The following is an 11,849-nucleotide window of genomic DNA, read 5'->3' as shown; positions in this document are numbered from 1 at the left end:
GGTACTCAGCTAATCATGTCTAATTCAAATCTGGAGGGAATTCAGCTGGCCAATTCCTGTGTTTTGAGTTTAAATTCCAGATAAATGGTTACTTAATCTTTTTTTTCTTTTCAAACTATTAAGCATTCGCCCCATTACTCCTCTTACTAACACAATTCAGAGGAAGTAAGAAAACAAAATCAATTTTTAAAAAACAGAGGAAACTGTCGAAGACCATGTACATCCCACACACCACTCAGTCTAAGTATCTGCCACATTTATCTATGTTCTTCCATGAATTCCTTATTATCTCGCCAGTTGTTTTACATGGTTAGGAGTCACATGTTATCAAACGTTCAGAAAAAGCTGAAGTAAAGCCAGTGAATTGCCAGAGTAGTAATTAGTAAAAGTTTATGTGTATACACCAAAAAGACAGTTTGCAAGCCAAAACACTTAAATCAAAACATGAAACGAGGCTCAGTTTGATAGAACATGTCGTTATCAAGCAGCTTATATAGTGAGAAAACAGGGACTGTTTATTCTTCCACGTGATTGGTTCAAATATTAGAATTTTCAGTGGTTACTTCATATCAACTTGGGAAACAGTTCAAGTTTTGCTTATAATTTCCAGAGGCATACATGAAAAAATGATCCTGTTCAAGTTAAATAAGTTAAATGAAGCTTTATTTACTTGAATAAACTGGTTTTGTCTGCCCAGGGAATTTTCAAGACTGGTCTCTGTTTTTTATTTCAGCAGCATAAAAATCAAATGTTTAGTCATTACATGGTTCAACCTGGAAGAAAGCACTAGGATTATTTGAAGAAACCAAGAATCTCATAAATGAATATCACAACCCTATTTCTCAGATGAGTTAACTGAGGCATAGAAAGGTTGGTTGGATATAACTATTAGCCAGAATTCTCTGCTGATCAGCTCCAAATGCAAATCCCTTTAAGTCAGATTTCCAACTCAAAGATATTTTAATCAAATAAACTATAATAGAAAATCTCTCTTCTATTTATGAATAAGATTCAGATTGTTCACATGCGCAGTTTGAGATTTGAATATAATCCTTCTTAACAGCTGCATTTCATAAGCAGCTGGATAGGATAAAGTATTTTACTTTGTGGGAGTGACAAATGGGATAAGGGTTTTGACCTAACATTTGGAAACGGCTAGAGGAAATGGGGGCTTCCCAGATTGCACTAGTGGTAAAGAACCCGCCTGCCAATGCAGGAGATGTAAGAGTTGAGGGTTCAATGCCTGGGTCGGGAAGATCCCCTGGAGGAAGGCATGGCAACCCACTTCAGTATTCTTGCCTGGAGAATCCCTATGAACAAGGAAGACCTGCAGGCTGTAGTTCACAAGGTCGTAAAGAGTGGTAAAGAACCCGCCTGCCAATGCAGGAGATGTAAGAGTTGAAGGTTCAATGCTTGGGTCGGGAAGATCCCCTGGAGGAAGGCATGGCAACCCACTTCAGTATTCTTGCCTGGAGAATCCCTATGAACAAGGAAGACCTGCAGGCTGTAGTTCACAAGGTCGCAAAGAGTTGGGCCCGAATGAAGTGACTTAGCACAAATGCAGAGGAATTGGGAGCAAATGAAAATTACCCACACACAGAATCGCACACAGACATACGCACATGTACACACACATGCACAAGACGTAATACTCAAATAAATGTAGATGAGTGGCAAGGAGGTCATGCTCCCTAATACTCTGGGTCCTTCTCCACTTTCCCAGCCTCTCTTCCAGACACATGATTAATCCTAATTAACTGAGCATGAAGAACAAGTCAGTTAAGACTCAGGTGGTTCCTCCATTCCTCTCTTCCTCTTCTCTGGCCACCTTGGAGTGTATTCCAAACCTGCATGCTCAGTCATGTCTGACTCTTTGTGACCCCATGGACTGTAGCCCATCAGGCTCCTCTGTCCATGGGATGCTCCAGGCAAGAATACTAGAGCTGGTTGCCATTTCCTTCTCCAGGGCATCTTCCCAACCCAGGGATCTAATGTGTGTCTCCTGCATCGACAAGAGAATTCTTTTATCACTGGTCACCTGGGAAGCCCATATTCCAAACAATAAAGCTACAAAACCAGGAAGGAGGACTGCCCAACCCACATAAGTGCTGACCCAAGAGAGAAATCAAACACTATCGTAGTAAGCCTTTGAGATTTAGGGACATTTCTATTGCAGCACCTCGCGTTACATACCCTTTTGAATTCAATCTGGAAACCTGAAGTTCAGTTGCACCTGGACTTCCTCTCCAGTCATTTCCTTCATCAGGATGGGACCAAATCCTAATCTTTAAGTCAAATGTTGAGTCATTCATTCATTAGACACATGTTCTTGTGCACCTAGTGTCTGTTGGGTATGTAGTCATTCTTAAGGATCCAACTAAGACAAACATACCTGCCCTTACATTGCAGCAGAAAAGAAAGAAAATCTAACAATTCTGAGCCAGCCCCCAAACATAAGTAATTTTTTCCTCTTCTGAGCTCCGGTGGGGTCTGTACACACTTAGGTTTTCCACTCCCAAAGTGAAGGTGAAAGTCGCTCAGTCGTGTACAGCTCTTTGCGACCCCATGGACTATACAGTCTATGGAATTCTCCAGGCCAGAATACTGGAGTGGGGAGCCTTTCCCTTCTCCAGGGGATCTTCCCAACCCAGGGATGCAACCCAGGTCTCCTGCAATGCAGGCAGATTCTTTACCAGCTGAGCCGCAAGGAAAGCCCTTCCACTCCCAGGACTGCTGTAATTAGTAGTGTGAAAGTGAAACTGTTAGTCACTCAGTCGTGTCTGACTCTCTGTGGCTCTGTAGACTGTAGCCCGTCAGGCTCCTCTGTCCCTGGGATTCTTCTGGCAAGAATACAGGAGTGAGTTGCCATTCGTTTTCCAGAAACAAGTAGTAATAAGATATAAAACTAATGCTTTGGAACACTGCCTCTTTTCCCAGTGGGTGTAAGCTGTCTGATGGTAGAGAATTTACCATATTTATCTATGCATTTCTTTACATAAAAGGCTCTCATGGGTTTCTCTTGTGGCTCAGCTGGTAAAGAATCTGCCTTCAATGCAGGAGACCTGGGTTTGATCCCTGGGTTGGAAAGATTCCCTGGAGAAGGGAAAGGCTCCCCACTCCAGTATTCTGGCCTGGAGAATTCCATAGACTGTATAGTCCACGGGGTCGCAAAGGGTCAGACATGACTGAGCGACTTTCACTCACTCAAGAGGTTCTCCATAAGTAACGAAAAAACTTCCCTGGTGGCTCAGATGATAAAGAATCCACCTGCAATGCGGGAGACCTGGGCTCGATCCCTGGGTCAGGAAGATCTCCTGGAGAAGGGCAGTCCTTGGGGCTTCCCTAGCGGCTCACTTGGTAGAGAAAGTGAAAGTGAAGTCTCTAGTCATGTCTGACACTTTGGGACCCCATGGACTGTAACCCACCAGGTTCCTCCATCCACGGGATTTTCCGGGCAAGGATACTGGAGTGGGTTGCCATTTCCTTCTCAGCTGGTAAAGAATCTGCCTGCTACGCAGGAAACCTGGGTTTGATTCCCAGGTTGGGAAGATCCCCTGGAGAAGGAAATGGCAACCCACTGCAGTACTCGTCCCTGGAGAATTCCATGGACAGAGGAGCGGGTCAGGCTTCAGTCCATGGGATGGCAGAGACTCGGATATGACTGTGTGACTAATGTTCACTTTCACTTTCATAAATAATTATTGATGACTTATATGGAGGGATATGTTACGTTTGTGAAAGCAATTGCCAGAATTGTTTCTGAGATGTAGGGACTAGGAGCAAGTGTGTCTAGGAAGGCTTTGTGGTGATTTTCAGGCGCATCTGATTGTGATCTAAGATTTCGTAATTAAGCATCTTCCTCCTGTGTGCTGGCACATAGGGAGCACTCAGTAGGATGTTGAATGGATAAGCTAAATGAATGGCGTTCCCACTTTCTATTGATCTGTGGCTCTCTGGATTGAATGAATTCCTACCCTAAGGTACTGTCAGTAATTGAATGAGACATAGCATGCATTTTTGCAGCAAATAAAGACATTAACAAATCCACAGAATGACAGGAATATTTCATTTTTTCTTAACATCTTGAAAAATTAATAGACTTACATAGTTTCTGGTCATTTAAATCATCTCAAATATAATTTTCTTTATAGATTAGAACTCAGCTGGCAAAGTTTAGAGGACTTTTATTTAAAGTTTACTGAACTTATATAAAATATAAATTGGTAATCTTAAGATTCTGTTAACAAAATTTTTCCAAGATTGAAAGAAGTGTATAGACTTTCATAGTAATTTAACGAGTTCAGTTTTCCAAAGCTTCTACCTTTCATAAAAAGCAAACTGAAGACTAAAGGGAAATGAGATGATCATATTTTTCTTCTAGTTTTAATTCCATTTTGGAAAATAGCTTACATTTTTAGCAAACTAGAATTAATTTAGCAAGAGATAATTAAAAATTATAAAACATTTTGGGAATATGTATTTTTATTTTGTTTCCCCCTTCTTCCTATTTTTTTTTTTTTCTGTTGAGGAACACCACAAACACTGTTGTCGTGTAAGTTATATTTTTATATTTTCTTTTTTGTTGTTATTGTTCTAGCCATGATGTGATATTTTAGATGAAATTTTTGACCACTATATAGCAACATCATTTGGGAGTATTAGTGAAGTAGTTTTCTGCCTGTATTGATTTTATATTTCTAGATACTAATACTTTTCTTTTGAAGTATTATTTACTCTGCATCTTAAATTTCTATAAGTAGTGATTAAATTATTAAGGTTGGATTTGCTCTCGTACAGACATAAAGAGATTAATCCTACTCATAACACTATTCAGTAAACATAAAAGAGAAGCTACTGGTTAAAAAAAGAAAGAAGGCTCAGAAGCAGCAGAAAGTTTAACCTGGCATAACGAAGCAAATGTAAATTACATTAAAGTACACAGTAATAGCAGTAACATATGCTAATGACTTGCACCTTTTAATTAATGGAGTTGTTTATCGGGCTCCAGACAGCCAGGCAGGAGTCTCTCCTATTATTTTTGGAGGTGTACAATCTTGCAAATTTAAAGTTGTTACGTATGGAACAAATCCAGTGATCTCCATGTAATTCAGAGGAGCCTTTCCAAGACTGAAGTTTTAATTGCAGATGTTAGTAAGATGAGTAAGAAAAGTGACCAAGAAGTAATGATAAAGGAAGAAGCAGAAAGTAAGGCTGTGTATGTAGCAAAATGATAATTGCTTTTTAAAAAAGTCTTTAAATAGAAAACAAGTTAGAAATAATGAAAGTTATTTTGGGTGTATATTTGAGTGGTGGTAGTAGCAAGTACAGATGTGAGGGTTGGACCATAAGGAAGGCTGAGCGCCAAAGAATGATGCTTTCCATCTGTGGTGCTGGAGAAGACTCTTTAGGGTCTCTTGGACTGCAAAGAGATCAACCCAGTCAATCAACCCTGAATATTCAATGGAAGGACTGATGCTGAAGCTGAAGTTCCAATACTTTGGCCACCTGATGTGAAGAGCTGAGTCATTGGAAAAGACCCTGACGGTGGGAAAGATTGAGGGCAGGAGAAAGGGTTGACAGAGGATGCAGTGGTTGGATGGCACCACTGACTCAATGAACATGAGTTTGAGCAAACTCTGGGAGATGGTGAAGGACAGGGAAGCCTGGCATGTTGCAGTTCATGGGGTCACAAAGAGGAGGACATGACTGAGCAACTGAACAACAACAAGGGCAAGAAATATTTTCCTTTATTCACACTTTCCAGTACTTCTCAACTTTCTTTTTCAGCATATCTCATTTTAAAGTGGAAACGTGACAACTGTTCTGCCATGTTCAAAGATAGGTAAGGCTTTCTGCAGTGCGTCTGAAGACATTTTTGGAGCAGAAGGTACCTCAGACACAGAAAAGAGCAAGCCATCCCCTGAAGAAATTGGAGTGAGGGTGCAGTTCGCTCTCCTCTGGGCTTGCTTTCATGGGGAACCCAGGTCAGGGAGTCAGGAGAACTCTCCCTACCGGCGTGCAGCTTGAGCCCTGAAAGAGAGGAGCAATTAACAAGAACATCAGAGAGCATCTCCCAGATCAGACAGACCAACAACAACGATCCTCTGCAAGCACCAGAGAGCAGACTTGAACAATACCCAGGAAGGCTCCCGACCTGAGAAATGACAGCCTGATTGAAATGGGGTAGTCCTGTGTATCACTGCACTGCTCAGTCACTCATTCAGATCATTACTGTGAAACACTACAAAACATCAACTTTCATTAATGTTCTGATGATGCTGACCCAGAACTCCTTTCTTTCCATCACTCCTGTCAGTCAATTCTAAATTCTCTCAAGTTTTGGATTCCCAGTGGCTTTCCTGTTGGTCTCCTTGCTCTCCTAGAGGTGGGTGTTGAAATTTCTTTTGTAGCAATGTTACTGAGCCTGAGTTAATAAAAAATGAACTGCATATTTAAAAAATATGCATTTGGAACAGTTTTGACAGATTTATGCAACCAGGAAATCACAACCACTTCTAAGACATCAACATTTCCATCCCTCCCAAAGTTTTTTATTTTTTTTTTAATTGAAGTACAGTAGATTTACAATGTTGGGCAAATCTGCTATATAGCAAGTGACTCAGTTATATACATATATACATTCTTTTTTTATATTCTTTTCCATTATGGTTTATCCCAGCAGACTGGATATATTTCCCTGTGCTATACAATGGGACTTTGTTGTTTATCCATTCTAAATGTAATCATTTGCATCAACTAACCCCAAACTCCCAGTCGATCCCTCTCCCTCCCCCTACCTTGGCAACCACAAGGCTGTTATCTATGTCTGTGAGTCTGCTCCTGTTTTGTAGACAAGTTTATTTGTGCCATATTTTAGATTTTATGGGTAAATATCACTCCCAAAGTTTCTTTGTTCCCCCTTTGCTTGTGATCCCTCCCAGTTCCCTCTAAATCCTTCACCATATCCTCAGGCAACCATCCATCTGCTTTCTGTCATTATAGATATTTCATTCATAAAAAATGTTTTAATTTTCTAAACATTGATATAAATGGAATAATACAGTGTATATACACTCTTTTGTATCTTGTCTGTTTAACTCAGCATAATGGCTTTGATGGGCTTCCCAAGAAGCTGCCTGCCAATGCAGGAGACATAAGAGATTCAAATTCGATCCCTGGGTCGGGAAGATCCCCATGGCAACCCACTCCAGTATTCTTGCCTGGGCAATCCCATGGACAGAGGAGTCTGGTGGGCTACAGTCCATAGGGTCACAAAAAATTGGACGCGAATGAAGTGATTTAGCTCTCAGACAAAGGCTTTGATATTTATTCAGGTTATTAAGGGTAGTAGCAGTCTCCTTTTTTATTGATGAAGTGAAGTGAAGTGAAAGTTGCTCAGTTGTGTCCGACTCTTTGCAACCCCATGCATGGAATTCTCCAGGCCAGAATACTGGAGTGAGTAGCCTTTCCCTTCTCCAGGGGATCTTTCCAACCCAGGGATCGAACCCAGGTCTCCCACATTGCAGGCGGATTCTTTACCAGCTGAACCACAAGGGAAGCCCAGTCAGTATAAAAAATACTGATTTTTATTGATAACCAGTATTTTATTGTATGAATGAGCATCATTTTGTTTATCTCTTCATCTGCTGATGGACACTGAGGTTGTTTTCATGCGGGGGGTATTATAATTAAGTTGCTATGTAAATTCAGGGGAAGTCTGTGTGTGAACATATATTTTCATTTCTTGTGGATAAATATCTATGAGTGGAATGGCTACCTTCCATGTTGGATGTATGTTTACCTTTATAAGAGAATATGGTTTCGCATTTTAGTACGCACAGCTGTTTCAGTAGCTCAGGATCCTCACCGTCACTTGGTACATTCAGCATTTAGCCCCTCTGATAAATATGTCACATACACATAGTTCACTGTGGATCAAGCCTCTGCATCACTTCCCCGTCTCCTTGTGACAGAAAGCCTGGAGAAGAACTTCCAGCTTCCTCCTCTCTGCACAGTTTGTTCTCTGCGTTTGAGTCTTCGTTCTGCTCCAGAAACATCTTGAGACCCGCCATCAACAGGCTTTGCTTCTGCCTGAAAATGATCCTCACCACTTCCTTTCCAGAGCTTTCTGTTCTGTCCTAGCCATGAAACAAGGCTGCATTCACTGAATTCTTGCTGTGTTCGTTTGCTAGGGCTGCTGGAAAAAATTACCACCAATTTGGGGGCTTAAAAGGACAAAAATGTATTCTCTTGCAGTTTAGGAGTTCAGAGACCAAAACAAAGGTGCTGGCAGAGTGGTTTCTGTGGGCTCTGGAGGAGTCCGTTCTCTGAGGGGGAGTCTGGATTCCTGGGCTTGGAGCCACGGCACTCCAGTCTGGCCTCTGTCTTCATGCAGATTTCCCTCTGTGCGCACCTTCTCCTCCGTGAGTCCTCTGTCATTCCCCACCCCTCATCATCTCTCTTATAAGGACACTTGTCATAGGATTTAGGGCTTACCTGGATAACCCACAATGATCTGTCCATCTCAAGATCCTGAATCACAATGTCTGAGACCCTTTTTGTAGACAAGATAACATTCACAGACTCCAGAAATGTGCCTTGAATACATTTTTTGGGGGGAGGGGTCATTCTTCAATGTCCCACACTTGGTAAGAAGGAGTCACAATGCTAAATACTGTGTTGACCACAGGATTTCTTCATAAACCTTGTGAGGTATTCTTCCTGTTTGGGGGTAACATGGGCATAAAGAAGTACCTTGGACAGATGAACCTATTTGCAAAGCAGAAATGGAGGCAAAGACCTAGAGAAAAAATGTATATACACCAAGGGGGGAAGAGGAGGTGGGATAAGTAGGGAGATTGGGACTATATATACACCAGCATGTATCAAATAGGTAACTAATGGGAACCTGCTCTATAGTACGGGGGGTAAAAAAAAGAAGGCACAATCTGTTTGTAGGACATGTATCAAGTTAACCTTATTAAAAATGCTTTCTGATATACATTAGGTGCAAACACTGATTCCCCTTATACAAGTTACCTACAATTGTCAAATCCACAGAGTCAGAAAGTACATGGGTCGCTGCTGGGGGCAGGGGGATAGAGGGGTGGGGAGAAGGGATGGGGAGTTAGTGTTTAATGGGGCAGAGTTTCAGTTTAGGAAGGTGAAAACTTCAGGAGATGGACGGTGCTGAGAGTTGCAAAACAATGTGAAAAAAACATTAAACAAACAAACAAACAAAAGAAATATCTTGTCAAAGGCAGGTGCCAGTGAGAGGTAGAATCAGGCAGAATCCTACAGCGTTTCCTGTCTCTTCTGTCACCCTTTGCTTCTCTGTTCCAGAGATTCTGAAACCTCCAGAATACTGACAGAATCACCAGAAACATGTTTACTAAGTAGATTCTTAAACTTAAATCTACCAATTTTGCCACATTATTGAACATTCTAATTGGTCTTTGGGTTGGTGGTTCTTAACCCTGGCGACACATCAGATTCACCAAGAGCTTTTATTTATTTATTTATTTTTAACTGAAGGATAATTGCTTTACAACATTGGTTTCATTTCTGCCATACATCAGCATGAATCACTGAGGCTTTTAAAAGTGACTCATGCCCAGTTCACCCCTGAACCTTTAAGACAGATTTGGGGGGTTGGGGTGGGGTTGGGGTCGATCAGGGGAGAGTGTCCAGTTTTTGAAAAAGCTTCTCAGGTAATCCTTTTGTACAGCTAGGATTGAGGAGTCCTGGAATTCTCAACTGAACCTGTGGCTTACCTGCTGTATTCCATTTTCCTGGGAAATCCTCTGTAGCAGGTTGATTTAATGATCAGAAATGACCCTCAAGATCTTCCCTTGTCAAAGTCCAAGTCCTGTTTTACACTTACCCACCAAGTCACTGGACACTGCAGGAGAGGTGAGTTAGAGTGTCAGATCATTTGCTCATCCACTTAAAGTGTTATATATAGGGATAAATGAATGAATGAATGAATGAGTGAGCTTATTCTACAGCTCTTCTCTGCCTTCTCTGGTCAATCACCCCCCAGGAGCTTGCTGAAGAAAGAGATCTTCTGGAACTTTATCTGTAGAAAGTTACATATCAGAAATACATCACCAAAAACTTCACACACCGAGGCAAAATGAAAGACATCATATTCATCAAAGGACTGTGGAGTCAACTGTAATTTTTTTCTTTGTGTTAAGAAAAGTGTATTATTTCCTTCTTTTGCCTAATTAGACGTGGCTGGATAGATCTCATCTGATTTTTTTTTTTTTTCTCTGAAAACTGCCTAAGGATTAAAAGCAAGCATGGAAAGATTTATCCCTAAAGTAAATATTTGGGAGACAGTTATGGCACCTTAATATTTGCTCCTTTGAACACAGTAATTAAGGAATTTAGATACACATGCTGATATACTTCAAGTGTTCCCTCAGAATATCGTATTTACCACTCTGTATTTGCCTTTCCCACAAACCATGTGCTTTTGAATGTGAGTCTTTTGGGCTTTGTGGTGCTTGATGTTTCACTACAATTTCTCCCTCCTGCCACAATTTGGCTGAGAAATTTCCAGTTTTCAGATTTGTCTGTGGAAAACTTACTGTGTACAACATTAATTGTTTTGTTCTTTTGTATTATACTAGAGTCTGTTTGCATATTTTCCATAGGGAACTAGGGGCTCCTTAAGCCTGTTCTTGGGTTTACTTTTTTTTCCTGTGTAATCTACACTGTTTAGGAAGACACAGAAAGAGAAATTTGGTGTGGTTGCCAAGTAATCTCTGAGTTTCTTCCACATTGACGTCTCTTTTGCTGATAATAAGTCATAATCAAATGCCTGAATTTAGGTCCTGCCAAATGGAAGAAACATTTGAAAAACATATGACAAACCTAGACAGTGTGTTAAAAAGCAGAGACGTCACTTTGCTGACAAATGTCCATATAGTCAAAGCTGTGGTTTTTCCAGTAGTCATGTACAGATGTGAGAGTTGGACCATAAAGAATGTAGAGCACTGAAAAGTTGATGCTTTTGAACTGTGGTGCTGGAGAAGACTCTTGAGTCCCTTGGACTGCAAGGAGATCAAGTCAGTCAATCCTAAAGGAAACAAGCCCTAAATATTCATTAGAAGGATTGATGCTGAAACTGAAGCTCCAATACTTTGGCCATCTGATATGAAGAATCGACTCATTGGAAAAGACCATGATGTTGGGAAATATTGAAGGCAAAAAGAGAAGGGGGCAGCAGAGGATGAGATAGTTAGATAGCATCCCTGACTCAATGGACATGACTTTGAGCAAACTCCAGGAGATAGTGAAGGACAGGGAAACCTGGAATGCTGTAGTCCATGGGGTTGCAAAGAGTCATACATAACTTAGCAACTGAAAACAACAGCAAGAACAAAAACAAGTGGAAGAAAGGGTCCCTGAGAGGGCCCTTCTGTGGAATATAAAAAGTCCCCAAGTTAAGAACATGTCATGGTTCTGTTCTCTGGCAAGATGCACAGAAAAATGGGCTGAGGGTTCCTGCATGATTTCATACAAACTTATCCTCTAGTGCAGCTCCAGGGAATTTGAGCAAGTTCTCAAAAACAAAGGCTTCCTAGGGAACTATTTTCTGAAAGAATTGCATAACTTCATATTTTCCAGAAAGGACTCAGAAGGAAAATTTCTTAAAATTTCCCCTCTGAATGTGCTGAGTCCTCACCTGCCTGAATGGTTAGGAAAATGAGCTCTAGAAAGTTTGAACAAAGGCTTGCCAAGAGAGTCTGCACTATAACTCTGTCCTCAAATGCCCAGTGGGTGGAGGGCGTGGCCGTGAAAAAGTTGACACATACCAATTTTCCCTGCTGTCATCGTAA

The sequence above is a fragment of the Odocoileus virginianus genome, chromosome 8 (assembly GCF_023699985.2).
Source record: "Odocoileus virginianus isolate 20LAN1187 ecotype Illinois chromosome 8, Ovbor_1.2, whole genome shotgun sequence".
NCBI lineage: Eukaryota > Metazoa > Chordata > Mammalia > Artiodactyla > Cervidae > Odocoileus > Odocoileus virginianus.
The sequence above is the reverse complement of the archived record's forward strand: the minus strand, read 5'-3'. Positions refer to the sequence as shown.